General features: G+C 37.8%; 2 long non-coding RNA genes across 2 annotated transcripts in view; one reads left to right on the top strand and one right to left on the bottom strand.

The window, feature by feature from the left end:
• Positions 1–1,524: 1,524 nt before the first annotated feature.
• Positions 1,525–5,299, bottom strand: LOC116653023 (uncharacterized). The gene is made up of 3 exons (XR_004306392.2): positions 4,630–5,299; positions 4,374–4,516; positions 1,525–2,705 (listed from the first exon to the last, which is right to left on the bottom strand). It is a non-coding gene; the product is annotated as an uncharacterized LOC116653023 (long non-coding RNA).
• Positions 5,300–5,312: 13 nt separating this feature from the next.
• LOC107308997 (uncharacterized) overlaps positions 5,313–27,931 on the top strand; it is a 49,124-nt gene continuing 26,505 nt past the window's right edge. The window contains exon 1 of the long non-coding RNA XR_001553038.3: positions 5,313–5,429. This is a non-coding gene — a long non-coding RNA (uncharacterized LOC107308997). The remainder of the gene's footprint in view (positions 5,430–27,931) is intronic.

Below are 27,931 nucleotides of genomic sequence, written 5' to 3' on the forward strand. Positions count from 1 at the left end.
AGATTTCAAGCTAAAATAAGAACATTGGACTTGAAACCAGTATTTATTAACAGAAATAAAGTACTTCTTCCACTGCACTGTACATGTGTTACAGGGAGATTTGAGTGAATTTTTATTTAATTAATTAATGAAGAAACACTTGGATATCTTGGTTGTATCCCAAGATGTTTTGCAAAAGAAAGCTCACAACCCATTCAAATAATATTTTTGGTTTTAAGCAAACTGTTCTCATAGTAGCTCTTGCATTTTCATGGTGACTAAGTATGTTTACACTGAGTACTGTGAGCAAATGCAATTCTGAACTTGTTGCCTTCCGGGTGGACATGAACTCACTATCTCTGCTACAAGATGGAAAATCTGTGTAACTTAAGCTGGATGATCCTATTTTTGGATCTACCACATTGGAAAACAGGATTTATTTGTCTGTAGCATGGTCTGAACTAGTATGAATACACGTTATTCAGACAGGAACTCGATGAGCTTGCACATGACTATAAGAATCTATAAACACTTACCAATTTACTTAACTGCATGTGAAAGTGAGGTTGATAATTCTAAGAGGTGCCGGGACCATGCACACTGCATGAAAAAACTAAATCCTCATGCTACATAAGAATATATGTTGTTCAGCAACTGGGCTCTACCTTCTGAGCTGGGGTTGTGTGGTCTTTCAAGATGGAACTTGGAGACCCTTGAAGTCCTTTCTAATCGAAGTCACTCCGTGACATTCAGAATAGACAAGTTAACCCCTCACTTATGGCAAAAATAAAAATATGATATTTAAAAGAAGAAAATAAATCAGCTACTCTTTTTAATAACATTCAGCCTGAAAGACTTTAAATTTCTTAACGTAATAATGAGATCAGACATTGTATCATTTTCATTCAGACTTAATGTTGAGATTCTATTCAAATCACAAATTCCAGGAATTTGGACTGGAAGGAAATCAGTGCATATTGTAAAACACACTGCCAGCAAAAACTATAAGAATTGATTTTAAGTATCAGTCATCCTTATGGAGGTGACACTTTTTTCAAGACAGCTATACAACAGAAAAATCTTTGAGAAAGCGGGATTTAAGTTCATAAGAAATTTTGTTTTCTGTACACTGAAATACACAGAAACCAGCTTATAATCTGTTTCATAAAAAAAACAACCAACCAAACAAAAAAAACCTCCTGTCTTTCTAAATCTTCTCCTTCTGCTTTCCTGCTTTTTTTCTTCTTACTTTTGTTGTCATCTGTGCATTTCTCTTTCTTTGCCTTTACCTTACCATTCTTTCTTTATCTTTTTTTTTGCACACATCTCTCCATTGCTTTACCTACTTTTTTATGTGCTCCCTCTTACTGACTGCTAAAATCTGTGCCTCATTCTCTCCAGCTACTATTTGTTTGCCTCTTGGAGCCAACAGCAGTGGTTCTGCACACACCATTTGCTGTGCTTGACTCCAGTCACGGCAATCAGACAGGAAGGCTTTGAAAGCACCATAGCAGTAACTGGTTTGATCCCAGGGGCTGTGCTTGGATTGTTTGCTATAAAATCAACATTGGAGAGCAATACAAGAAATTCATGTCTCCTAGTACCCAGATCTTGTTTTCCTCTTAGGATAAAGGAAAGGGGTGGCATTTCAAACTCAAAATGTTCTTTTAAGTCAAGTATCTAACCACTTTTATTGACTACATAGAGACACTGAGGCTTGGAGCACATGCTGTCTGAATCGTTAGCTGCCCGTAAGCTTCTGTCTCAGACCAGGAGGGATGAGGATAACACAGCACCAGGAGTGAGGTTCTGATTTATTATGGGGTTTTCATACGAAACAGTGATCTTCTCAAATGCTTCATTATGTAAAGGAGAAGGTTGTGGAAAGTAGCCTTCTATTTCAATAATTAACTGATTCTTATGTGTACCGATTTAAACCAGTGAACAGCATTCTTTTCAGGATTTAGGAGTAATTTTCCTTCCTTCCACAGAAGGGAACGTATTTAATTGCCTTATGAAATATCAGGAGGGTTTTCTGGAAGTATGATGCCATGAATTGCCAGGCGCTTTCAGCTGCCTTTGAACTCAAGCAGAACTGAGCTTTACTGGCAGTGCTCAGGAACACGCGGACAGGCTGGATGAGAACATGCACCATGCTTTTTCACAGCTTGTGCTCAGTTGCTGATAGCTCTTGGTTCCCTCTCCTATTCCTGTGCCTCCAACAACCTTGTGCCATTTCATTTCCTCTTTTCAACTGAAAATGCCTCATTAAGCATGCTTCTATTTTTTTCTAGAATCTCACACAATAATCAGTCCTACACAAAAGCCTCAGTTTGGGACTGCTTTTCACCTGTTATCTATTTGTGCCAGCCATGTGCAAACTTTGAAGATGGAGTTACAAATCTGTGGCCAGGCATCTGGATAGCTGTCAAGAAGGGAGCGGGTTGTGTCTGCCAACTTTGGCACTGCCAGCTGTACTGCTGAATGTCCACAAAACCCAACCAAAGCCAACATCCCCCAAGCATCTACTTTTTTTGGAGTCTTCTTGCACTTAGAAGAGGAAGAAATTAAGTCTTCTGTTTAAACTCTCAGAGGAAAATAAACATATTCCAGGCCACATTTGGAGTGGAAATCTTCTGCACAAAACGGTTTTGGAACTGTTGGTAAATCTCAAAGCATAGCTAAGATCTTGAAGTGGAGCTGAGAAGTAATGAGAAGGCATCCAGCTGCAATAAAACAGAAATTACTGAAATGTAATCTTACTGTAATTCTGTGTTACTGAGACAAAATTCTAGCTGATTTTCAGAGTTCCCCCTCTCCCAAACTGTAAACAGTATAATAGTTATCCTGGAACAACCCTTGGAAAAAAAAAATTAATCTTGGTTATTTTCCCTTTAGGCTAGGGCCATTGTTGCTAAGCTGTCCATTGGCTCCAGAATATGTAGCATTTCAGTCATCAGCAATCTGGCAGGTATTTTGTCCCTTATATTGATCCAAGAACTATATGCCGGGCTGTTTGTACCATCTGTCACACCAGAGTCAGCAGGGGGGACAAAAGGTGGCCAGCTGGTACTATCAGTCTGCAACACTGTTTTAAGGGAGAAATAGCAGAACCTGTGTCAAAAGGCACTGAAAACAAAGTGGCTTGGTGGTGAAAACAAATGCATTTCAGATGCAGTAGCTCATCTTTTCTATCACTGTCTTTATGGTTATTACAAATAGACTTCTAAGAATGAAAAAGGTCATGGGATGCCTAAAATGAATATAATCAGTCTTCATTATGCATACTTTTGCTTTTTCAAGGAAAGCAAAGTTGTCTAAAATGACTAGTGATAAAAAGCCTATCTGTAATGAAGCCCTCAGCTGCAGAGAACTGGAGTCAGAATGCAGTAGAGAGAATTTCGGGATTGATTTTTGCCATAAAACACTGTAACCAGCAAAGCATTCAAAGCTGGCTGGAAACCGACCTCTGTTACTCTGCCCTTCCTAGCAGGTTTGTCTTTGGTTAAAAGCTATTTTACAGTCTTATGAATCTGTTGGCATGAATGTAATGCGTAACCAAGTGGCAAGATGCTTGGAAAGATTTTTTGTGTATCCAATGGCAAGTCAACCAGTATTCAACTGTGGTCATCCAGGCCATCAGGCAGTGTGTTTCATTCAGTCACACCCACAAATCAACCACAAAACATATTAAGAAATACACAGAGCTGAATATTAAAGGTTTTGGTAAGGAGTGTGCTATAGTAAATGTGCTTCAGAAGTTACTGCTCCATTTTGAAATTTACAGCCAGTCTATACCTTCTGGATTAGAAGCTGTGCCAACATAACATATGCAGCTGAGGATTGTGCTTGTATTCCCGTACTTGTTTTGCAAAGTGTTGCAATTTGGTTTTGACAGACTTCAATGATAACTGCAGCACTGAAAATAGAATCATGGCTCATCAGAAGATAGTCACTTTGCATATTTCACTGAGGCCTGTGTAGTGCACAGTGAAGACTAGAAAGAAAAATGACTTGTTGAAAATGAGGGGAAGCAAAGCAGGCTGTCTCTGGAGTTTAAAGATGAGGGCTTGGCTGCTATATGTGAGAACACTTAAAGCCAGGGACTTCATCTCTATGGGCAATGTTGAAATTCTTTCCAAGTAAGTCATTCTATTAAAAATATGACCCTATTTTGAGAAAAATCAATGCCTTTTGAAGAAAGCTGTGATTTTGATTAAAATAGTATTTTATGATATAGTGAAATACACTGAAATAGTTTTGACTATAAAACTACTCTTTCTACTCACCAGAGGAGAAAACATTTCTGGTCAAATGCTGCTATTGTTGAGAGACCAATGGTCCCTCAACACAACTTTAGAGCTCTCTTTGAGTTTTAAGGGATAACAACCCACCTCCTTGTGTGATCCTGAACATAGTAAGTTTTCTATGTGGTGAATTTCATTTCATGTCATTCCAGGAACACAATGCAACTTTCTCCTAGGGCAATCTCAGGAAAGTAATGCTTCCAATTCTGCTTTGACTTGTGGCATTGTTGCTGTAAGAATTAAACACATAAACAGGGAAGCTGTGCAAAAGAATATGTAAAGGCTAGCCCAAGTTTTCTGGGTTAGATTATGGTTAGATTATTGTTACCAAGCAGAGACACACCTTTCACGAATGTACTTTGCCTAATAATTTTATTCCATACTATATCAATATTCAGATGAATCCATCATCCAAACTAATGCCTGCTTTCTTCAGTCTGATTCTTACAATAGATGAACATTTTTTATCCTTGTCAATAAGAAAATTACTTATGTCACCCTTGATATTGAAATGAAAGTCAATTATGTTGCCCTTGATAGCCAAATGAACAGTCTAATATAAAGATTACACCTCCTGCAGTCTTTTAGAATTACCAGAAGTGATCTACTATTCCATATGATGAGTTATTAAAAGAAGTGAAGTGGAGAGCTGAGAAATTTTTTGGTTAAGTTAAATAGAGGGTTTAATTAGTAACTTATTTAATCTAGGAAGAAAAGAAAAACTAAGAATTGCAAGGAAATGGAGAGAGGCTTAGCTCAAACTCTTCACAAATTATTATTCTCATCCAATGGAAATAAGCAAGAGCATAGGCTGAAGTTTTAGGGGAGAGTCTATCTCAGGATGCTAAAAGCAGGAATTAGTATATATATATATGTATATATATGTATACTATAAGTATTGGATTAAAGAGAGGTGGAGCCATTTTTTTATGTCCCAGAGGATCTGGTAAAAAGAATACTGCCTTCTGGTGCATTTTGTCAGTGCCAAAAGGGACGTGCTTAGTACAGCTGCAGTAAGAACAGGTTCTGCTCCAAGAAGTTACCAGTTGTGAAGTCACAACAGAACTTGACACGGTTAAGTTCTGCTCAACACCTCATGGTGCTGCATGGGCTCAGAACTCCATGAGTGGGATATCTTAAAAGGTACGAAAACTTATTTCTTCAAATTTGTGCATGTGGTCTCCTTGCAAAAAAGTTTGTGATTGGTAGTGTTGATGCGTTTTCTTCACTTGAAGAGATGCCCTAGTAAAAAAAAAAAAAAAAAAAGAAGCTTACAAGTTTCATGGCAGACAGAATTGTAATGTAGAAGGGACGTAGACATCTTTCAGAAAATGCTTAATAAGAAGTATGTATGCATCCGTATTTTTGTGTGTTCATTTGGCTTTTTGCGTAAGAGAGGTACTATTTATTTTGTTAGAAGGAAGAAAATGTCAAACCTTTGAGCTCTTGGCCTTTCGACAGGTGAGCTCACCAGTGTATAGAAGAGGTCAGCAAGCTGAACTTGGTAAGGACATTAATAATTTAGAATGCTTTGAGTCAGCATAATTCACTTCATCAGTTAGGTCATGTCACACTCCTGTGGCTTTTAAGTCCTGAAACATCATGGGCACTTGCTAGCACTTCTCTTACTGAAGGCTGGAGGACCATGAGAGTAATTTCAGTTCAAAGCAAGCTCAGGTACTCTAAAATGAAAACAGAACTCATTTTAAAATGCTTTTTGCTGAACAAAGAAGGAATGCAAGTAGATAAGTAGGATATGATATTAAAGTAGGATATGATATTAATAAATAAAAATACTTGAATTACCTCTATGAGCCAGTGGAGTAAATTGGTCACAGCTTTATTTATATGGTTTTGCTATGGAGATTTTCTGTGGTGGGATCTTTGCTATGACAAGGGTTTCCAAGGCTTTCTGATAACATGAAATACCAACTGCTAGCAAAGAATTTAGAAGGAGCAAATGACTCCACAAGAAATGCATTAGTTTATCTCTACAAAAGTGAAATTCTAATGATACCATTTGCAAGAACAGAGCAGCTAGTGCTACTTGACAGTGACTATTTATTATTATAGCTATTATTTTTCAAGGTAATTTTCATGTATTTCATGAACGAGCTAAATGAAGAACAAATGCAGCTTTTAAATACACGTTCATATCTTCAGCATCTGTCCTATGGAATTGTAGCTAGTAGGGCTCCTTATTGTGCATACGTGTTGATTTCCTAGTCTGTTTTCCACAAGCCACTCATTTAAGGTTCCTTGAGGAACTCCACTGGTGCTCTTGGGTAATCGCTTCTTTGAGGTTTGGAAGTTGTGTCTGCCTCTTTGCTATACTGGGCAAAGGTCTGGCTGCAGTGAAATATTGTAGAGGGTGAGAGGCCAGAGAACTCAGCTTTCTGTCTTCCTGCAGAGTCCTGCAGTAACCCCATGGATGGTCTTGGATGTATTGCAAGGTTGGCTGTCAGCTCTCCTTTCCAGAAGCAACCCTGATGACACTCTATCCCAAATTTGTGAAGTGCAATTGCCCAAAAGCCTATGTAGCAATTATTTTAGCAGCACAAGTAGAGTCTCATCTCTCAAGGCACCTCAGTTCAGACCTGCAACAATCTTGTTCCGGACTTCCTTGAGCATTCCTCCTTAGCAGTGCAAATTTTGGTGATAATTTGATGATTTAGAAAAGAAGATCAAATACGTTTTCCCCTGTGCTTTATGCCTAAGGATGTGTTTTCAGTAGTGATATGATAGTACCCACTGAGACACAATTTCTCCTTCAAAACTTACTATTTTACAACTGTAAATGTGCCTGTACACTGTAGGTGCTTACTGGAATGCCATCAATTAAATAGTAACAGAAAAATACTGAGAACGTGGCATGTTACTCAGACATTTTAAGTATTAAGTTTTCACATGTTGCCTCACCTCTCCTATTTAGAAATCATGACTTCTGTTCCAGGAAAGGTGATATTCATGGGCTGTTAGACTTGTTTGTTATTTAAAGTAAAAAGTGAATGTGGTTACACATTATTTCTTCACTCGTTCAGATGGCTTGGACAAAAAGAGGTTTTTCATTTCTCAGTAGTTTGTATTAAAGCATCTGTCAGTGTTGCACTAAGGTAAAAGAATAATATGAATATAAAGGTAAACCCTCAAATTGCATACACACATTGTTAGGACTGGCTTTCAAAATTCCCCAATATGCAATGTGCTGTGCATTGATGAGGCAGGCTCAGTAAGTTACCTTTCCCTTAATAACTGTGCCAGTGTTTTCCCTGATATTTTGGGAATAGAATTTGCCCTGGTCACATTTATATAAGAACGGAGGTCTCCTGTTTTTAGCTTTTATGGGTTCTATACTCAGTGATTATGACTGAATGCATAGCAGTTGCCCTTTGATATTCTCTTAGTAGGACTGAAAGGGGGAAGAAAAGCTTGTTTACGTGCTGTGCAATTTTTTCCTGAGTTCAGAATGTCACATTATTACAATGGAAAGCCGACGCCAAAGAGTACATTCCCTACAAAGCAGGAGTTAACATCAGATCCTAAAGTAAGGCAGATTGTTTCAGGCAAACTCAGTAAACATTTATATTGTGCCAGTTCTGAGGTCAGGAATCATTTTTAATATCTGACAGTGGCTAAATTAGACAGTTTTCCATTATTGTCTAGAAAAGTAAAAAGCATAATTGCTACCTGAGTCTGGCGAAATGGATTGCATTGTGATATTTAACACATACAGAATGAACAAGCTAAAAATGATAAAAAGTAGATTGAAACTTTCTTCTTTCCCTCCCTTGTTGTTGTCAAGGAGAACTCGGTAATTGATAATAAGAATTTATTGTAGAGGTTTGGATACCACGCTCTGTATAATGTTTCTCTGTAAAATCTGTATATTTCAGTCAGAGTTCACTACAGTAGTATTGACTGAAATTAACCTGATTCCCTATAGGTATTAAATTAAAGGGGTTGGACCTTATCAGTGGCTGGATATGAATTTTAGGACTTAGATATGCCAAAAGAAAACATAATTCTGGAATACTGTGACTACAGCAGCCTCCTCCAAGAGGGCACGTCATTGTCTTGTGGGCTCAGAAAACAGGTTTTGAGTGATGGCTAGGTAATTTGGCTTGTGCTTTGTTGGTAGGGAAATTCCTCCTCACCCAACGTGCCAGACTTGTCAGATGTAAACATGACAATAGATAAGAGACAGCTGTCCCATAGGCTAGCTCTAGCCTACAAAGAATTGGCTGGACACACCTCTGAAATCCAGTCACTGGGCATAAAAATAGGAGATTCAAGATTAGTATTGAAACTTTTCCTGCTCCACGGGTGATCAATTAATGGATGTCTTTGAGCCTGAAAGCAATTATTACACGCATATTCATGCTCATTCAGACTCTCTGAATGTGTGTGATCAGTAATTTTGTTTTTAACAACCTCTGAAAAGATGTGGTGAAAGGAAAACCCCAGAAAACCATCCTACTCAAATCATCATCCTTGATATCTTTCCTACTGAGGTCTTTGACAACATTTTCCCAGAGAAAGGGTAGATATAGTGACAGCGGATACCTGCAAGCACTGCTCCAAAAGTAATGTCACTTACTTTGTTATACTGGCCCACAATGTCAGAGGTGGATATTAGTGGTATGGCAGTAGAAATTGAGCCTTCCAACCAATATTCCGCTACATCTTGTTGCCATGCAACAGATGACAACAGAGATGCACTCTGACAAAATGGTGTATAACATGGAAGTGTGTATGAAGCAAAGATGTGTCATTTAATTATTCCATGTGGAAAAGATTGGTGTTTATTGACAGAAACATTTATGGAGACCAAACAGTGGATGCGAGCACAGTGAGATAGTGAGTGGTGCATTTCAGCAATGGCAACAGGAACATGAAGGACCAGCCATGTTCTGGTCACGCTGATTTTTATAAGTGCAGCATGCAGGTTCTTGTTAATTGTTGGCAAAAACGCATAACAACTGACAGTGGCTATGTTGAAAAATAGTGCTTTATAGATGAGAATTTGCACTATCAAATAGAGTTATTATGCTCTTTGTTGAGGCTTCCATGAAAATAAATAAGGAGGCATTACTTTAGGAGTGTCTTATGTATGTATTAAAACTGTAAGAATAATCTGAAGGGAATAAATTATTTTTCATATTGATCTGCCCTCTCACCTTTCTGTGTGTTTTTTCTATTTAGAAAGAAAGGTCTTTGGTCATTTCCTGACCAGCATAATATCGATAATAAGGTGCTGATAGACTCCACTAAGTACCATCTTTTGGTACTAAGTACCATTCTTTTTGGGGAAATTTCAATTGGTCGCTCTATATCTCTATATTATTTTAGAGTGTTTTTAGTCTTATTCTCAACACAGAATTTTAATAGACCCTTCATTTTCTATAGCAGCAGTTTTAGAATATATGTTATCATGAAATCTAATAAACATGTATTTCTTCACTTAACTTCCTTTAAGACAAATTGGTAAAGAGGTTTGCCACAGGCTGTCAGAAACCAGAGGGAAACCAAAGAGAAGGACTGAGGGAGAACAGGTCATCTCCCCAGTTCCTGTTTCTTGTCCTTTAGATGCACCAAATAACAGAACAGAGAGACCATACCTGTATTTTACACAGATATCTGTATAGCTAGAAATGGCTCAAATAGGCTTTCTAACTGTGCAGAAATATATGCCCTTTAGAGATTTAGAGAAGGACATTTTGTGGAACCTGAACTTGAGAAAATGTGGGGTGTATTCTATGCCTTTCCTGAAGTCCTAAAATAAATCAGGAAAATAAATAAGTAAATAAATAAAAATAAAAGAATGAATTAAAGGTTCTTTGAAAAAGAACAGGTATGACACACATGTAATGAAGCTTCATAATGAATTGCTTAAAGATCTCAGGTTTAAAGACCTTTCGTAGAAATGGAGAGAGCAGCTAACAGAAGACTACCAACCTCAGTTATCCAAATTACTCCCGTTTTGTCCAAGAATGTCTAAACTGCTAAGCTTCATGAAATTCTGTGATCTGTCTTCAGAAAGACAGGTTTACAAAATTTGACACTGATTACGTGTGTACATTTTGAGCACTCAGTTCTTGTTAACATTAGTAAGCATATTCAGTGGGATCAGCTTACTGGGAAATCAGATGAAGCTGCTACACTTCTTGGAATGTCTAGGAATTCTTTGTACTTTTGATATTGATAATTTTCTGAAAAGTATGATGCTTCTTGGGTATGAGTTTGTATTACATTCTAACAGAAAAAAGAAATAATTTCTAAGTGTTCTATCCAGTAACATGATACTGAAGAGCCCTGTGGTACTGATCAAAACATGCAGGAGAATAAAGGATAGACTTGGGAACAATTTTAAGTGACAGGCATCAGCTTTATGAATATAACAGATCAGATGGGCAGTAAATGTCTGAAACATGCTCACACTGAAAGCAATTACTAGACTTCAGTGCTTGGTCACAATAATATAGCTATAAAATCAGTAAGGTATGATGAAAATTGCCCATACTAGGATGCAGACTTTCCTCCCAATAATATCAACAAAGAGCATCCCACTGGCATTGGTTTAGAGGATAGCAATAGAAGATTCTCCTAAATACTCAATTTGAATACCTCATTAATATGCTTGAACTTTATTGTTAGCCCTGAAGAGGTAAGGCAGTTGGCCTGATCTTTAAATGTCTTTTCCAAGTGTTCTCTTCCTCTTTCTGTTTCTACCAGCACCCAAAAACCCAAACTCAAGGCCTTCCATTTAAAACCACTACCCCTCTGTGCTGTCCTGCAGTTTGACTGTCCACTCAACTGATAAAACTCATTCTAGGTGAATATGACAGGGCTCTTCTAAATTTTCCTTCCTATAGAACGAAGACTGTGGTCCTGTGAATGTTGAGTGACAAAATGTGGAAAAAACACCTTGCACAATCTGTCATTTTTGCAGACACTCACTTGAAAATGTGTGTTATCACCTAAAGCCAGGAGCTGGGCTCCCAACCAGTACCATAGCTCAGGGTTGCCTTAGAACTGTGTTTTTTCTGGTCAAAGTCATACGTCAGTTCAGGAGTTTTATATAGTGGTGACTTCAGGTAGAGAATACATTAACATTTTGTGAAGTTTGTTGAAAATATAATTTTTCAGTTATATTAAAAAAGCTCCCCAAAAGGAATATATATATATTTAAAACTAGATGTTTTTCTTTCAAGTTGTAGGAAGAAACTGGAACTAATTTTCTTTAAGGTTTCAGAAGTATTATCTTTTTCTTCCCAGTAGATTGGATTTCATCACTTTCAATTTGCTCCCATTTCTTTTTGGCATCAAGAAGATGATAGAAACATAATACTTAGGAAAATTATTATGCAACTGTGGACAACTTGATATACAAAATAACAAATCCTTCAAAATCAGAGAAGATCCAAAACCAATCTAAATTTTGATCTTTTTTGCTAAGTGTAGCTCTCTAGAGGAATGGAATTACATGTAAACTGTAATTCCAGTTCCACTTTTGTTTCACTGCTTGATTTGCAGCTGAAATTGTCTGGAAAAGTTTAGATATGGTTGGGGTAATCGTACAGAACTGCATAGTTTTATTTGGACTGCAGATTGAAGCTTTTAAACATTTTTCCGTGGTAGCTCCAAGTCTTGTGGTCAGTAACCGTGTAAAATATTGGAAGCCAGTGATGTCAAATGTTTCACTTAGAGTTCTGATGGCATTTCAGAACAATAGTACCTTTGTAATTTAGACACAAAGGACAGACAATGTTAATGAACATGGCTGAAACAAAAATTGGTATGCATTTACTGCATAGTAAAATATCCCAAACTGTGTTGCATAAGAAAAATTGATACAATCCCCTTATCCAATGAAAACAGTCTTTTGCTATAGGAGTTACAGAGGAACAATTCAGAGAACAGGTACTCATCCCACACTATTTTGTCTCCTTATACAATCAGCGGACTAATCCCAGCAGTTTTCACTCTCTCTATTCAAACTGCAGGAAGTATGAATATAAATAGTTGACAAAATTTCACAGGAATTAATGGAGAATAAGTAGAAAACTGTTCAAAATATCCTGGAATTACTTATGATTTTAGACGTATCTGTTTTCATGCTTACAAAGCACTGATTGCATAAACTGCTTACAGTCATTCCCCTGGTGGTCTATGCACTCTACTTCATTTTCTCATTTTGATACATGTAGGATATCAAGTGATATAGTGCATTTCTACATTTCAGTACTTAAATTCACAGTCTATTCGCTTTTTTTTTCAGAACAGCCCCTCTGAAAGTTGAAAATTCATTAAGAGTTCTTTTATGCAATTTATGTGGCTAGAATTCATGACAATACATCAGAATGGGAATGGTGTATATCTCAACAATCTCCTTGTTTTTTAAATTCAAGAGTTGCATTGTTATCATTGTATTTTGGAAAGTTCCTGAGAATGTAGTTTTGTTACCTGTGAGATGCATTGAAAGAAATATCTCAAAAAACCTCACGGTATTTTAAAGGAAATTTTAGTCCTAGTGGGGTCAATCAAGGGATGTAGCAGTCTCACTAGATTTGCTTCAGTTTCCATTTGACACAATGAAGAGCATCCCATTGGCTTTAAGAAGGAATTAGATTTGTATAATTTATGAAGCAATTGTATTTGGTGTGCGTTAGGAATAGGAATATCTTGAGACTATTCCTTTTTCAGAGAAATCAAGGCTCTGTACCTTGGCTTCAGATTGCATATTGAGAGAGAGAGAGAGAGAGAGAGAGAGTTTTTTCTTTATTTTATTCAGGTAGTCTATGTATATTGTAGTGAATGGAGAGAGAAAAATATGTTCCTCAACAGAAGGCTGATAAAATCAATACTCTTACTCTTTACTTCAGAATGCAGTAAGCTGAAGTATTTGAGAGCAGGAATTAAACTCGCATGGCGCTTGCAAATTACTGATATTTTAATCTTTTCTCTTTATATATCAGACCTTGAAGACAAATTCTGAAAAAAAATAGCTTGTGGTGCTGAAACAAGTAACTTCAGCTTCTACTTAGTAAAAGAACAAATCAAAAATGTATGTACAAGCTGGCTTTGCAAAATGTTTCTCTCCATGGTAAAAAGACACATACTGAAATATCTGCAGAAATAATAGCACCTTTTCTTTTCACCTCTGTTTCACAAAGCCTATGTGTGAACTTTTTTTCTGCCTTGCCTCTAACACAGTCTTCTAATTTAGCCAGCCTTTCATTTACAGATGTGCTCTGAGTATGAAGTTCAGCCTATTTCCAAGCTCCTTGAGGGCTCCTTGAGGACAATCAAATCCATCTTTAAATGAAAATGATGAGCATAAGTCCAAAGTCCTACATACTTCTTCTAATGTCATCAACTTCTGTTTTGCCTGCCTGCTCCCTGTCTGTGAAAGAGCCATACATCATTCAGCAATCTCAGAGTTTAAGCTCTGAATCTTATTGCTCTCTACTTTACAGTGTAAGTATACATGTATGTGTGTATGTATTTATCCCAGTGGTTCACTGAGGTTAGAGGGGTGTCACTGTATTGAGTTCACATGGCAATGTTTTTGTAGTGAAGGGGCTGCAGGAACCAGAGGATGCCCCATGTCTGATAAAACCCAGAGTTTCCAGCAGCTGGGAGAGAGGAGTGAGAAACAGAGAGAAGCAGCCCTACAGGCACCAATGTCCATGTAGAAGGCAGACACAAGATACTCCAGGTGCAGAGCAGAAGTTCCCTGTAGCCCAGGAGAGGCCCATGGAGGAGCAGACTGTCCCCATGCAGCCCATGGGCACCACAGGGAGCAGATCTCCATGTGCATCCATGGGGGAGCCCACAGAACAGCAGTGGATGAGGCCTCAAGGAGCTGCAGCCCATAAAGAGCCCATGCAGGAACAGACCCAGGCCACAGCTGCAGATTGTGGGGAGCTGCCTGCTGAGAGCAGGAGGGCTGGGGGAGCTGCCACCTGTGGGGCCAGTGCTGGAGCAGTGCCTGAATTGAGCCCGTGGTATGGAGCTGTGTTGGAGCAGTGCTTGGAGAGCTGCAGCCTGTGGGAAGCTCATGGAGATCAGCTCAGGAAGGATGGTGTTGTGTGGAAGGGACCCCTTGCAGAGCATAGGGAAAAAACAGGTGTTGTGGGCAGCCCCAAACCCTCATTCCTTGTTCCCATGTGCTACTGGGTAGAGGAAGTAGGTAGGTGGGGATGGATGGTTTTTGTTTGCTTTTAGTTTCTTGCTATGTAAGTCTGTTACTGGTTTGTAGTAAATCACATTAAGCTCCCTTTTGCTATTTTGTCCATGACAGTAATTGGTGAGGATCTCCCTGGCTTGCCTCAACCCAAGGGCTTTTTACATTGTGCTTTCTCCCCCCTTGACCTTTTGAGGAGGCAGAGTGAGAGCAATGTGGGCGAGCTGAGCTGCCTACTGCTGTGAAACTGCCGCAGTCTTCCTGTGGAACATCACTGCTTTCTGTGTTCACTAGCACAGAAAGGCCTTACTACCTGTATTGAAATGTTCCTGTTATTTAAAGGACATTTGTTGCCTTAATAAATACATCTGTCACAAGCACCTAAGCATTTGACCTGTTGTTATAGATGTGTAATGCAGCATGGAGAGAACATAGGAGACCACAGCTTTTTCCCTGAGTTATCTATGGACATAGGGTTCAGATAGAGCTGTATTGTTGTGTATCTTTTTACATCTCAGCTCGATCCAGCTCTACTAAACAATCCAGAAGTCACAACTCTTGCAGTGGATTGTGACTTATGAACTTATTCTTTTTACAGTAAGACTTTGAAAAGTCTTTAGTGTTATAGTCAACTACAAGCAAATGAGCTCACATGGAGAATACAGTGTCAGTGGGAGAGAAAATGGGGACAGCTCTAAAGGTCTGTGTGTGTTTTGGAAATCGTAATTTGACTATAATATTATACAGCCCTTAAAAAGCATTAAAAGTGAATAGTCTGAGGGCAGTCAGTTCCATACTCAGAACAGTTCAGTGTCTTCAAAATTATAGTGTTAGGCGTGTTTATCCAAACGAGTGATCTGATGGAATAACTGGATGAAAATTCCTTAAGTGCTTTATAATGGCTGTGGCTTGCAGAGTAAATCATACACATTTTAAAGTTATAAATAAATTGAGCTCATGTTGTTGAAGAAAATACTGCCACTGTAGTTTTGGGAGATGTGTGTCCCCATTATCATGCTTAAATCTAAGCATCAATAATAACCTAGAGTATATTTCTGTTTTCCCAATGTGATTCTGAGCATTTTGAAACTGCTGCAGCTGATAAATAATTTAAATCCTTATTTATTTATATTAATTATTTATTTTTATAAAAGATATAAAGAAATAATGAAGTTTTTTAGTATTTCATCCTCAACATATTGAAGATTGGTACTTAACAGCCCTGAAATTTTTTTCTGGATCCACAGCAGGAATAAGTGTCATTTTAGAACACACAGCTCCACAGATGAGGTACATCTGCTCACTGTAAGGTGTCAGGCTAATTAAGACAGTCTCAAAAGTCATGATATGCAACAGAAGGTGGGATGGAGCAGCTGTAGGAATGGGCTTGAAATCCTATTGGGTACCAAATCACACAAGGCTACAAAAAGTGTAGATATAGATTCATGTCTAAAATTTTCCGAGCCTGTCTTCAGAAAACAGAGGCCTTGCCTTTGTTTGTATCCAAATTTTTATCCAAATTTTGTTTGGATAAGTTTTGTTTTAGAAATAAAGATTTCCAGACTCCACTGCTGTGAACTATGACTGCTCAGGCATAACATGTAGGGTAGGCTAGGAATGGGAACCAGAAACAGACGTCACATTGACCGTTGTCTTTCTGGAGATCAGCTCTGTGCCACAGGTAAGGGCAGGAAATATATTCTTTTGTTTTACTGATGTGGCTCTGTTGAAAGAGGATATTATGAACCTTTAGCCAAAGAAGGATCAAATCTGTCTTATCTTATAGAAGTCCTCCATTAAACCATGGAACTACTCATTAAAACTGAGTCAGCATCCTCCTTCTACGCTTCTGTTTTCCCTGTAGTATTGTCAGCAGTGGCTATGAAGCCCAGTCTGGGAAAATCTACTGAATGAAGTTTAGAGATTTACTTTATAGGGATGATAACTTAAGGATCCTTCTTTGGCTTTGATATCACAGAATCATAGAATAGCAGAGACCATATGGGAGCTTTTATCCAAAACCCATTCTCAGGCAGGGTCTCTTAGAACAGAGGCTCTTCAGGCATTGTCTGTGACATGAGCAGAGGTTTATTAAAGGTAATAGCAGTTCTGTGTTCATGTACAAATAATGCTAAATTTTGAATTAAAAAAAACCGTCATTTATCTAAGGACTCATTCAAGGCTTTTGAGGATTACATTTTTAGCCTTAGATATGTACTCAGGCACTGTGCAGGTGTAGCTTCACTTCTGTTGGGTTGCTCCAGTATGTAATATTTCAGATCCGATATATTGTATATAGAAAAAGTTAATGTCTGTGGATCTCAGTGATATTGTGTTGGCTGATATTCTGAAAGCTATTCAACTCTGTAGGGAGTGGGTTCTGCTGGCCTCAGTTCATAAGACACCGTGACCTCCTTATGTTGGGAAGGATTTACTCTGTTGAACTCTGTATACAGGTATTCTGCTATGGAAGCCTACAGTGATGAGAACCAAAACAACTGAGGAAGATGCTCTTTTAGAATATTACTAAATTAAATGCCTGCCAGGATAAAGTGGAAATGTAACTTCTGGTGGATGTTACCCTGAAGCACAGTGCAGGACTTAGTGTATGCTTTTCTTTGACCCTGGGAAAAGTCCATCTACGTTCACTTATTTTTTCTCACTGTACAGATTCCTATAATATTGGCTCTTTGAATGCTAGCTCACTCAGCACTTCTTTAAAGATGTCTTGATTTGGTGTTTGTTCTGTCTTCTATCAGTACAAGTTTGAAACTTAGAAAAGACTAGGTAACACGAGTAGCAAATATAGTGATTACTAAAAGTGGAAAGCTGAAGTTCCCTGCACCTTGTAATCTGGCCATTTCCAAAGCAATTAGATAAGAAGCCCTGTAATGAAATGACAGACTTTTGAATCCAGTGTTATTTTTGTTAGCTGTGGTTTCACCCTGTGGCATTGGTGGCAGTTATTACACATGCTCATTTCCTGCGCACATACTAACTGGAATGCCATCAATAGGAGAAGCAGGTTAGTGAAATAATTGTTAATTTTCCACTATGAATGAGTGCTCTATCCTACTTGGTAGATTTTTTTTTTTTCCCCCTGAGAGTTCAATAAATATTTATGTCAGCTCTGCTGTCAAGTAACACTCTCAGTAACAGACAGTTGCTAAATTAAGATACTTTCCTTGGCAGTAATGGAAAGCTAATAACACAGTTGCCATATGCAAGACTTTTAGAAGATTTGCTGTATAATTATCATGAGATGCTGAACTGCAGCTTCGAGAATAATAAAACATAGGGACAGGCTGTGTTGCCACCAGTGAATTGAGATAGCACTGAGGCAACTTGAAGAAGAGCTTTGCTTTCTCAGTAATGCAGTTTCACGGGGGCAGCTGTAAATAAACTTCAAGTAAGAGGGGGAGAGGCTGGAGATAGTGCTGCAGACTGTGATCTGCTCACGGGAGTGTTTCTCTAGCAGTGCCCAGTAGAGCTGGGCTGTTGGGAGTCCTGCTTACCCATTAGAAGGCTCCAACAGAGACAGATTCGTGCTAGTAGGCAGAAAGTGCTATGCATTCAGACAAACCTGTTTTTTCCCTCCCTCAGTGTCTTTCAGACTTTGTTGCCCTCATTAAAATGGACAGATAGAGAAGTAGTGCTCCTTATTGTGGTTACAGTTCAGGAAAGAGATCTTGGAATTATCACTGATGGTTCTCAGCAATCATCGTCTCTATGTGTTGCAGTAACTAAAATAGCTAACAAAATATTGGATATCAGCGGAAAGGGTATTGAGAACAAGATAGGTATCCACATTTTGCTATGGTGTAAAATGTTAGTGAATCTCCTTCTGTGATGTGTGCAATTCTAGCCTCTGCATCTCCAGAAAGACACGGTAGAATTAAAAAGGCCATATACAAAGGTAAACAAAATGATTGAGGATATAGGGCTCATCCAGAGACTGAAAGGGCTGAGACTTCCTGCTGCTGGGAGCACTGAGAGATCCTGGCATATACCTGTCTATGTTTGCCTTGTGCAGAGAAGTGGCTGAGGTATCCTTCTAGGACAAGTTATCTCAAACTTTTCCTGAATTCTTGGAATGGAACACAGCAGTGGAAAAACACTGTAACAGGGTAACTACACATGACTGTAGAACGTAATAATGGCAGCAAGGTGCAATGATGTGAATGGTATATTGTTTGATGTGGGGTACAGCCCATACAAAAAAAGCTAGCCCTGTAAAACACATACTGAAATGCCCCCCCAAAAATAGACTTTAAGATTTTTACAAATGGGGTAATCAAAAGATAACTCAGAGGGTGTTCTATGCTCTATGCAGAGTAACCAGTCATAGAAGAGGACCTTGAAAATTCTGAACTAAATGCATAGATATTACCCATAAGAGCTTTGTTAATTTAACAGATAGGAATTAAGATGTCCTGAGAAAGTAAAAGTTACACAGCTAAAACGTTAGCGATATATGTATTCACGTATATATCCACATGTGCACTTATTAGCAGTCACACGGACATATGTATGTACATACATTTGCATACACATCACTAAGAAATATCATATGATTTGCTGTGTTTCCAGAGCTGGGGGAGTGATTTGCATACTCTGCTAAAGGTAGTTCCATTGGTTACTATGAAAAATCAATGCTTATGGGATAAATGTGAAAGACCACTTTCCCATTACTGCCACACACACATTTGGAGAAAGAGATAATTTTTAATATCCTGCCAAACATTGATTTTTAAATATTACATGCTGTGGATAAAAAGAAGTGCTTACTCATTGTGTCTGTTTTGCTATGGGTGTTTGGCTCTTGAGTCTTTCAAACTCTTACTGCTCAAAGTAAATAAAAAAAACCCTATCCAATTATTTACTCTGCCAGGGTAATCCTCAGAATGTCATTATATTTATGACAAGGAGTGAAATACTGTCTTAGTTGATTTGAAATGAAAAATGTTTCAGTTTGAGAGAACATACAACATACAAACTTGCTCAAGAGATTTTTTTTTGTACCTAAGTGCCTTGGGCTTAACAAGTAGGATAGATCCTATTAATCCCTTTGACCATTGGGGATATAGTGGCTTCTAAAGTGAACGTAATTGAACAAGTAGTGCATTAGTACTGTTGCACGCTACAGTGAAACTGTATAGTGTTTAATATAGTGCACTGAATCCTGCTGAAATCCACGTATTACAAGTCATATTTTTGTTGTGGTGCTGCAGAAACAGCACAGGTATAAGGTAGAAATAACTACAGGGCCTTAGGATCCAAAATCTGCTTTGGTCTTTGAAAGGGTTGTTCATGATAAGTAATGCTTCCACAACAATCTGTGTGTGGTTACTCTACTAGGTGTAACACATTCCTACCAGCTGTGAAAAACTGGCATCAGCTGGTGTGACTCCCTTGCAGCTGGACAAAGATAATGCAGACATCTGGCATGACTTCATCACAGCATCTTGCTGCCTTGAGCTACTTGAGGGCATCCCTAGGGTTGGCAGAGCCTGCTGGATTGCAGGGCAATGCAAATGAGGCCCCAGGAAAACCTGCCTCACTCCACACGTCTTCCCAGTACTGTCCAGCTGTAGGGTGTGATGTGTCAGCAGTTATCTTTCATAGTCTTCAGGTCTGCAGTTTCTGCTGTATTTCTACAGAAACTGGAGCCTCAGTATCTCCCAGCAGCAGATATGATCAGTGCTGTTTTGCCTACCTGCTGAGTTCAGTGGGAGTCTTGTTGTTCTACATGGGCTCAGTGATTCACCGTGTCCTGATGTGAGACAGCTGCATCTCATACAGGTTGGGCACAGGGCTTCAGCGTTTCCCCAGATGGAAAATAACATGGTGGCATGGTATATTCCAATCTCCTCTTTTCTGTGTCTTAGAAAAAGTGAAAACAGCTTAATCTCTTGCAAGGTTCTCTCAAAACATTACTGCAGGTACAGGTAACGGGAAGGATTATATTCCAGAAAGGATCCTCTTTTACTACAAAGTCTCAGAGGCTGTATATGAAATTACTTGTGCTGTTGTGAAATAGATAAAAACAAATTGTTTCATTTTCAGTATTTATTACAGATGCACTATAGATTTGAAAGTACGTTAAGAGATTCTTGCTGTATAGGCAATAGTTACATAGTTACATAGCAATTCCCCATTCACAGAATTTTCTACTCTCCTTGTTACATTTATTTGCTTTCAATTCTTTGCTAAGGTGTCTGTGAAGATGATGTCTCAGCCCAGACTGAGAATTCTTAATCTGAAGGGTGGGGAAATTTCATAATGTTCCAGGTTGCATTCTGTTTACTAACTCACTGATTTCTCAGGAGGACAGGTGGGAAAAGGAGGAAGAGCAATTAAGTGATGGAGTTCGTTATGCAGATCTGAATTTCTTCTTTCATTAAAAGAAAAGCATTTAGCAAAATGTCTCATTAATGAATACTTAAAAAGCAGCCTGACATTCTAAACATTTCTATTTCACAGCACTAAGGGAGTCCAAGGACTTTGGTTAAGCTTTTCATATCCAGAATGACATTCCTCCCACATGTCCTCCTACCAGTACCCTAAATTTACAGACAACTTCAAATACCTTTAAATATGAATGTCGAAGGACCTTTTTACAGACTACATCCTCTGCAAATTGCAGGCAAATTTGTCAGATTTTTGTCTTCTGCCAGCAATGGATAAAATACATATACCTGTCACTCAGAAAGTTCAAAAACTGCAATTCCAAGGCTTTTATTCACAATATGCACATTCAGGAATAACGAGCTGCATGTATACATCCAGTGACTACCCCAGAGAACTATTAGCCAGAAAACAAAAGCAAATTGATCTGGCTTTTATCTGACTTTCAGAATTTGTTCCATCAAACACATTCTAGCTAAGATTAAAGAAAAAGCACACTTGCAAAACCACATGTTCTTTTAGACATAGAGCAGCTTTCCTCCTGAATTTTTGTATTTTAATCAGCTTTGTACAGTATGTTCAATCTTCCATGAAGGCAATTCCAAGAGACAACAGCTTTATCATACCTTATTTCTGCTGACTTGAAAAAGCTATCACTTCCAAGTAGTGGCAGAGGAGAACTGAAAAACTAGAACTTCATCATCATCATCATCATAGTATCATAGTCTCATGCAGGTTGGGAGGGACCTTAGAGATCATTGAGTCCAACCCCCGGGATTTGAGCCTCCTGTGTAGCAGAGCGGCACTTCTACTACTTGCGCCACAGGGGATTCGAACCCAGGCCTCCGGTGTTGCAACACGGCATTCCTACCACTGCGCCACTGGGGCACACTAACTTATTTACTTAAGATGTCCCACCTTTGATGTGACCTTCTAATATTTTCAAAAGCAGCATTAGGAGCTATAACTGGGATAATATGTCTAGGCAAATTCACACTGGAGAAAATATCATTTATGAAACTACTTGTTTCTTCTAGCTAACGGCTATGCACTACTGCTGTTTAAATCCCTTGCTTGGGTTTCCAAAACACAGAGCTAAGTGGTTCTCAGTTACAAAGGTGTGAATCCATGATTTTAGAAGATTATTCCAAACGCATCATTATGTAATAAGTTTTCTTACCGAGTCTCTATATCCTGTGTGTTTTTATGCCTATGTCTGTAAAAGCTGAAATCCAGGCACACAGAAGAGGGCTGCTGGGTGCTCCTTTTTTCCAGGATGTAAGCAATTCTGCCCAGTCTGGCCCCATGTGTCTTCTTTCTTTCTCCTGACCTGGTGTGCCAGACATCATAGCTCAACAGAGCACTATCTTATGCTGGGGAGAAACTTTTACTATGATGGCCAAATGGCATCTGACAATATAGTAGTTTGCTTAAGAAGAAATAATTATCTGCCTAATTTTATTCTGCCATTGAACACTTGTGATGGTGTATCATCGTAAAAGGTGTGACACTACATGAAAGCGCATGCAACAGCAGAGTTCAGTTTGTTCCACAATTTGTAGCGCAAGTTCCAGTTAGTCTTTAGTATCTTTGCTTATACAGTTGATCACAGGCGGTTCCTGGAAGCCCTTACCATCTCCAAACAAGTATTAGAATGGAAAAGTATTAGCATTAGAATTAGTATTAGAAAATGTGAAAGAAACCTTCTGAATCTCTGATTTGGCCTCTGAAATGGCCAGTGTTCCAGAATCATGTCCAAATGCCTCCAGTGATAGAATCCACCATATCTGTGGGCAACCTGTGCCAGTGTTTGATCACCTGAACACTAAATAAATTTTTCCTGATATTCAGAGGGAATCTCCCGTGTTTCAATTTGTGTCCATTACGTCTTGTCCTGCGTCACTGAAAAGAGCCTGGCTCCATTCTTTTTGCATGCTCCCTTCAGGTATTTGTAGACACTGATGAGATCAGCTTCTTCCCCAAGCTGAACAGTGTTTGATTCTTTTAATTGCTCTTAAAGGTACTGTTAATTTTGAAAGCTCCCCTATTTGTATCATTTTCTGCTGGACTGCCTTGTCAGCTATCTTTGAGTGCAAATCTAAACTTACAAGTAACTTTTGCTAGGTGAAGTCTGTGTGTCAGACTGAACAGACCAGTTCTAGCAAAAACTGTGTTTTCAAGTAGAACATGCTACTCTTATAGGTCCACTGTTTTGTCAGTGCTGTTGGAACTTCTTATTCGAGACCTTCTTTTTCTGTCATAAGCCGCACATAACTCTTCCAGTATAGTGACTCATATTCCTCAAGGTCTATCAAAATCCTGGCAAACACTAGCTTGGAAACAGCTCATGTCTGCCCCTCAGTTCATTTTAAGGTTTTGCCATCTTGCTTTCCCTTGTAAACAGCATATTTCTTCTACTACACTGTCTATAGGATCTTTCATTAATGTCAACTCTGTAGAGACACATTCTTAAGAATGCTTAAGACACAAGGAGGATTTAAATCACCCATTCAGATTAATTCAAGTAAGCTCTAGTATACCCTGTTGAATTGAGTATGTTCTTGGTGTAACAGATTGGCCATTTCTTTCTGGTTAGTGGCTAGTCTGTAGAGCTATATAGATCTCTGGCCTTAGGGGATCCATATTTTTTATAACAGATTTCTAGATATATTCTTGACAGACACAAAGTATTAAAACAATTTTTATGTGATCGGGTTTACTCATATGTACTTTAAAAATATAAGTAATTTAGTAATATTATCTGTTCCAGATCATACTACAGACTGTTTCTCAGACTACTGTTGTAATGATGAAAAGAGAAATCCTGTCTCATTAACTCAGATACCTATGGGCACGGGCAATGATGTCAAATAGTTATTTCTATGTATTACAACAATACTTGTATTTATCAGCACCATTCTATAGGGAACAACAAAATTTTGACTTTATGATACAATTAATAGATGCCTAAAGAAGGTCACCAATTAAAGAAATCAATATTGTTTTGGGAGAACATTTAAGAGAGAATCCTGCATAATGGAGAGTCTGATTTCAGTTCTCAAGTAACTGGATTTTTTGCTGCAGAAACTGAGCATTATAGCTATGGTCAGGATCAAGCTTAGAAACTTTTCATGAGGCCAAGTGTACTGGTGTATTATCCCTATAATTTTGTAATGCTAGTATTATTGCCCATGCATATATGTATGTATATATACGTGTATATATATGTACATATAAAATCAATTCCTTTTAAAGTCAGTGGGAAATTTATGCCAGAAAGTGGGTGGCTGTTCAGGGGAACTATTAGAATTTACCTTGACAATAAATACTATTTGAAGAATCAAGGCTTGTGACTGCAAAGTTAGTATTCAAGTATCTGTTATGAAAAGCTTTAAAAAAAACCTATAAATGACTGTTAGGAGTGTTAGCATATTAGCCTATTATTTCCAATACAGCAGAAATAGCTTGTATTTTTGAGGTATAATAGGAGCAATTATAAAGGCAGTATACTATTTTGAAGGGAAAATTCCTAACTAAAAGTAAAACTTTAAAGTAGTTTAACTCTTATTTTGTCTTGTGTCATTTGTTAAATAATTTATCAATTATTTCTAATTGAATTTTTTAATCAGAATTGTCTTTAAATTCTTGGTGGAGTTTTTTTTTTTAAAAAATTTTTATTTTTATTTATTTATTTATTTATTTATTTGTTTGTTTATCTTCCCTGCATGTCTAAAGGAAATGAGTTTCAATTTCAGAGATCTTAAATAGTCTTTGTCAGGAGGCAGCTATCTACTGAAGGGATATTTAGGCATCAAATTCCAGTAAGATGGCCTTTAGCATTAAGAAAAATGATATGAGCCCTGGGATATTTTTTGGACACTGTTTTTTAAAATAAAGATGATAGCACTGATTGTGAAAGCAACTGTGGTCAGACAGCCATAAAGGAAAACTCCCAGATTTACTTTCAGTGTTCATGAAACTGTGGAATTGGTTCACAGATGTCCAGAAAAAAACCTGTATGAAAAAAAACTAACAACTAAACCAAACAGAACTTGAAATTAAATCTACGTTTAAAAAGAAATAACTGGGCAACTACAAATCACAAGACCTTCAGACCTTTGCCTCTGAGACATCAGTCACCCATTGGACCATCTACTCTCTACACTGCAGAGAAAGTTTAAAGCCTGAATAACATCTGCATTGGCTTACAAAGTACAGCTGGCAATCAGATCATCACAGAATTACCTTGTACCTTACATTGTTTTAAATCCAGCTCCTCTAAAGTCTGCCCTCAATAACACATTAATGTTCAGTTATTTTCTATTCTATTCTCCTTTTTTTTTTTTTTTTTTCCTCATACAAGCTGCAAATAAGCATTAATGAAAGATCATTTGGCTTCTTCTCTGGGTTTTTACCTCAAGTCTTGCTCTGTAGAGAAATCGCATTTACATATTTTCTTTCTCTTTTGTGTTTCCAAATCTGCTACAAACGTCAACTGAAGAACAATTTTTAAGTGAAATTTCCCACTGCTTCATGACTTTGGCATTGTGTTTGTGAAGAAAAAAAAAATCACAGCCATGCCATAATTGCCTAATTACACTACTTTATGACTTGCCATCTAACAGTATAAAAGATGGTAGGTGAGAAGGTAAGATAGAAATAAGAGGCATTACACGGCAGGTTCTACTTTTGTCTGTCTCTTCTCAGGAAGTTCTTCCAAGAACTGTAGTATCTCTGTAACAGTATTGCTTGAGAAGATAGATGTTGGTTTTATTTCGTTATATTCTCAATTAATGGCTAAGAGTTCATTTTTCTACCATGAGAATACAGAAGAATCTTGTGGATTTCTTTTTGTAATGATCCTAAGAAGAAACTGTAAAGTGTCTTGGCCTGGTTTCCTAGTTTAATCAACCATTATCTGCTGAAACACATTTCAGGGGGAGCTCGCAGGCAGACAGAAAACCAGTAGCTTAAGTGTGATGTTGTATCGGGCCTTATTGATTTCACAAGGTTCTGGGCAGTTATCATGTTCTTAAGAGACTGACTTTAGGCTGTCACTGTAAGTGTATGTGTCACTGCCTTTTAAGATCTGAGCTGGCTGAAGCGGTGCATGCCAGGGTCACTCAAGCAGCCTGCAAGAACCAGAGGCATGTGGCAGACAGTTGTATATAGCTTTTTACACTGTATGTCAAGCTTCTTTTTAAAAAGCTTAAGTACTGCATAGTACCTGGGGTGCAACTTGGAAAAGAGAAAATACCTAAAGTGAAGAATATCAGTGAGAGAAAGGAAAATAAAAATGAAATGGAAATATTGAAAACGCTGCTGAAACAATGTTGCAGTCACAGAAAAGGGTAAAATAAGGATTTGGTATCTAGATGTGGGTAAATGGACTCTTTGAGAAGGAGAGTTTAGAAAAGTTAACATTTCTTCAGCTGTTATTAGACCAGGAGCTACAAAAGTCTTAGTTTAAGCTAGGATGACTTTATGAGAATGAGGAATCCTGTGTTCTCAAGAAAAGCAAAACAATTGAAACACAAAGGTTGCAAATTAAACTGTGAATATGTTTCTGACTGAAATTAACTTAGCAAGTCAGATGTGAAATCTTGCTACATAGGCAGATTTTATTATCAGAGATTTGATTTTGATTGGAATTGAAGGTTTAAAATGATTGATCAGACCTTGCAGGAATCATTCAAGAGAAAATGAAAATACTGCAAACCACTTAAAAAATGTTAGAGACATCTACATTAGACCTTGTCTAAAGGAACATGTAGCCAGGAAGAGGAAAGATATGAGGAAGCGAAATATATCAGAGAAAAGTGATAGTGCAAATGCAAAAAAGAAAATCAGTTATAACAGAGGCTTGAAATAGGAAACACACAGGATTCCAGACATGTCCACCACTAGAAAACATTACTACACTGTAGTAGCATTTTGTATGAGCATGCGATCAGAAGTAGCAAAATTAAACTAGAAAAAACAGCAGGCATATTGATACTGATGTGTTTATCAGACTGGCAGTGGGAACATGAATGAAGAATTTTGTGTAGAAGTGTAGAAAGTGAAAAAGAAAAAAGTGATGTGAGAAAATGTACTTCTTTACTGGAGATAAGTGAAACTGTTGTGAATTATTAACTGGGAGTTAATGCTCCAATAAATATCTGAAAATATTGTAGAATATTGGAATAAAAAATATAAGTACATTGAAAAAGATCCACTGCCTCTTAGCATTTATGGAGAATACCTGCATTATGTTAAGGTAAACATAAATTAGCACCAAAACCTGCATTAAAAAGTGGAACTATTTATTTATTCTGAATAATGAGCCAATGATATGTCTTAACCATGGCAATTTCTTGGCTTGCTTGAGAGAGTACCTAAACATCAGACAGGCATGAACAAATGGAAAGGAAATGTTAAATAAACCAGAATGTCAGGGGATGCAGGGATTCAACTATATACGCTAGCAAAGAATATATTTTTCACTTTCCTCTGAGACTGCATATCCTATTTAAAACACAACAGTGTGTGTATTAAATTTGTATCTGATGAATACAGAATCCCAAGTGTTTATCTAATGATGTTCAATGGATTTTCATGTGACTCTAGGTTTGAACATGTATTATAAATTCCTAGACCTCCTGAGCTGAGAGTCTGGTAGAAAATACTAACATCGCTAATAAGGTTGCAGGTTAAGTAATCTGAAATAAGTCCAACACTCATAACATAGAAAGATCAGAGAAACTTTTCACTGTGTTCAAAAATGAAACAGAAAATAGAGTTTAGGAGAATAAAGTAAGAGAGATTAGGGTATCTCACACATGCAAGATGCATCTCAGACATATTAAGGGTACAGTGGCTCGTAGATGCAGTTCATATTCATAAGAGCATTGCATGAGTCTTGAAGGCTGCAGCTGTCAGAAAGATGCTCCTTGTCCTTATTATCTGAGCTCCTGTCTTTTGAGCAATTGGTTTTAGGACAAGAGGGAACAACTACAATTTATTCCTTTGGAAAGAGGAAAGTGCAGGTGGAAAAAGCCAAACCACCTGG

This window comes from Coturnix japonica, chromosome 2, assembly GCF_054131305.1.
Source record: "Coturnix japonica strain WE chromosome 2, WE-NBRP24, whole genome shotgun sequence".
In the NCBI taxonomy this organism is placed as follows: Eukaryota; Metazoa; Chordata; class Aves; order Galliformes; family Phasianidae; genus Coturnix; species Coturnix japonica.